This window comes from Mauremys mutica, chromosome 24 (assembly GCF_020497125.1).
Source record: "Mauremys mutica isolate MM-2020 ecotype Southern chromosome 24, ASM2049712v1, whole genome shotgun sequence".
Lineage (NCBI taxonomy): Eukaryota > Metazoa > Chordata > Testudines > Geoemydidae > Mauremys > Mauremys mutica.
Genome location: NC_059095.1, coordinates 1,049,901 through 1,053,259, shown reverse-complemented (window position 1 = coordinate 1,053,259; position 3,359 = coordinate 1,049,901).

Here is a 3,359-nt window from a genome sequence, read left to right as displayed (position 1 = left end):
CTGCCTCTTGAGGTCACTGCTCAACAGCTGCACTCGTGATTGGGGTTTTTCTCTCACACTCGCCAGCCGGCCCCAGAGACAGTGTGTAGCAGCATCAGAGGGGATTGCACAGCCCAAACCTTGTGCTGATGGGACTGGTATGCTGGCATGGACAGGTCACACATTCACCTTCCTTCTCTGATGGACGCGTGATGCAGGGTAAAGCTCCCTCCATCCTACATGTGAGAGAAGCTATTACCTGCCTTTCACACGTAGTGCCTAGCATGGTCCTTTTCCCAGTGGCAGGGCAGAGGGGAGGGAGGAGACATGCTAAGAGCTAATCCTTCTCGGTTGCAGTGCCATGCTCCTGGGCACTGGAAGGAAATACAGCATTTAGGAGCTGTGCAAACGTGGCTGGTCAGTGCCCTGCCAAAATCACCTTTAGTTCCTTTTAAAACGGCTGTTTGCGTTCAAGCCGAGTGCTTGCCTGGAATGGGCTTCATGTGATCTCAGGCCATTGTGTATCACGGGTGCCCCGGGCACTCCAGCTGGTCTGCGATGGAGGAGGGAACAAAAGGCTGCCCTGGCTGCCAGAGGTGGCACCAGCTGGGAGGCTCTTTCCAGGGACAGCCGGCCTGCGGCTACATGGAGTGCGAGCTGGGGGCCGCATGTAACCGTGCATGTGACAAAACCCTTCTCCCTACAACAAGCACCTCGGCGGCAGGCTGGGCAGGGCCTTGCTCAGTGTCAGAGCACAGAAGCAGCGGGAGCAGAACCCCACTGCCCCAGGCTGCCCCTTCCCACTGGCTGAGCTTTCCACCCCAGCTGCACAGCCTGGGGCTGGGTGGAGCTCTGACTGCTCCTATGAAAACCGAGCTCCTTGCAGGACTCTGGTTTGTATCAGCAACCGAAGCCTGCTCGGCAAGGAGCCGCTGTGCTGGCTGCACGCGCAGAAGCGTCTAAGGACAGCACTGGTTGGCTGAAACTTTTCTCGTTGCCCTCGCTCTGTCTCCTGCAGCAGAGTCAGCTCTGGGGCCCTGCTACCAGCAAGTGGAGTCTGGAGCAGCAGCCTGCTATAAAGATTTGGGCTGAAGTTTAGAAACACCAGAACTTGTTCACAGGAAGCAAACTGGACGTGCAATCAAGTGTCTGACTATCGGGGAAAAGTGCAGTTTAGGTTTGAACTCAACATCACAGGCAGGCAGAGAGCCTAGTGTGAAAGGGAGGAAGGGTTTCTGCATCCTCGTCCCCTGAGCCGCAGTCTAGTTTAGGGCTCCTGCCCCCTGCCTGTGTGCCAGGGTTCCTCTCCCTGTAACCTTTGCTCACGCTGTGTCTCCTCCCATGCTTCTGCTGAGCCTGCAGCCCAGATGGGGGGCCAGGCGCAAGGTAGGGAGAGGACCCTGGGGTCCATCCTGGGGAGAGCCTGCTAGAAACGCAGTCACATGAGGGCTGCAGCTCTCTGCACCTCCTGGTTCTGCCATTGAGCAGGGCAGGCAGGCATGTGCCAATGGGGTTTCACCAAGGGGTGAGCTGAGGCCTGTTTCCAATGCCAGACAGCTGCAGAGCTGGGTTCCCTCCCTTCCCTTATCTAATCTCAGCTGTTACTGAGCAGGAAGCTTCTCCTTCCCCTTTAAACCAGCGGCTGCTTTCAAGGGGCAGGCAAAGTCCAGCTTGACTCCAATAAGCTCAAACACTCAAGGTTTCGTTCCTGGCTGTTTATGAGCCTGTTTTGTTCACGCTGCCAGGCAACGGAGCTCGGGTTCTCAGCCACCTCCTGCTCCTGCAGCACCACTGAGTCTCCGTCTGCTTCCTGCCCTGGGCACTGGGATGTTATCTGAGCTCTGGGCACAGCGTTTTTCTTTGAGGGTTATTTCTCCTGCCTTCATAAGCATCCACAAGTCATTTCCTCGCCTTGCACTATCTTTAGAGCTAATGCTACTCTCATGGGGAACGGCACTGGCCTCCTCCTCCATCGCTGGATCCCTTTGCTCGGCAAAGGGCCCTGGCCGCTGTGTAATAAAGACAAAAACCGCAGTGGGTCGCTCTGGCCTCCTTGCCATTCGCACCGAGCACTGTCCTGCCCCCAGCTCTGCCCTCTCCCCGGCAAGTGTGGCTTCTAGTGCTACAGAGGGGACACCTGGGGAAGGCTTAGTCCCATTATTTACTGTGTCCCATGGGCCCCAGTTGTGCGCAACGCAGACCAGCTTTCCTGGCTGGAGTTTCCAGCTCCTCCGTTGGCAGCTGCACATGGACCTGGGATCTGGGAAATGCATCGTAACCATTTCAGCACCTGTTAGACTGAAAGGGCTGCAGTCCTTCCGCAGCAGCTGCAGATCCACTTTTGCTCACTGGAGCAGAAACCCACCTGAGCTAACCATACCAGACTCAACACTGCTCGAACCAGACAGCCTCTGCCACTGGCAGCCATGGGATTTCCTGGGCATAGGCTCCCATGGCTGGGCGTGTGCCTCCCCTTAGCCAGACTGGTCACATAATGGGTGCAGTGTTAATGTCCGGGCCTGATTGTACACAAAGCTCCAAGCACGCTGGGCCTGACTTGCATAGCTGCCCTGCAGCTCAGTTCCAGGAGCCTCCAAAGCTGCTGCAGCTTCCCTTCCTGAGTCGGTTTCTTTGGTTTGGGTGATTGCCTGGAGAGGACCCTGGATCTGGATGTTCTGGGCCTGGCTGGGGACATTTAAACCGCTCAGCAGCACAAACCAGTTTGCATCCGTCAGGAAGGAGCAGTGAACATTTCAAAGCAGCCGCCCGGTCTGACCGATGCCAGCGCAGCAGCTGTGGCGCCTGTTCCCTCAATCGCCAGCTAGGCTCTGTGATCTTATCAGCAGCCCAAGGATTAGCAGGTTAATGAGCAGCCAGCCTAGGCCAGGTTATTTCCAGCAGGTTAACCAGCTCCTGAGCAGTCGCAGTGCTCAGCGCTGTGACTCACTGGTGCCCCAGTGAGTCACCACCCAGCTGCTAGGCAGGGCACTGTGCCAGGCTGTGAACCTCGCTCAGCTGAGCTCTCGTGCAGGTGGCAACAGGAGAAGCAGGAGCTGGCCCTGCATAGGACAATGTTTCTATTACTCCCGTCACACGACAGCTGATAGCTGGGTTAGCCCAGGGACTCCCGGGAGCCATAGTCCTGGAGGGAAGGCAGCCCTGGGAACCACCGGGGCCATCTCAGTTACGAGCAGCCACAGGCTAAGAGTCCCCTCTCCTCCAGTAGCACTAAGCCTCCCACAGCATTATACTGACTGGCTACGAGTCCAGCCGAGCCGCTCTGCTTGGGGGCTGGGGAGAGGCAGTGGGAGTAAAGGTTCCTTTCTAAGCAGGATGTTTATCGAAACCCCTGGCCTGCCTTATCTGGAGCACTTCTAAGA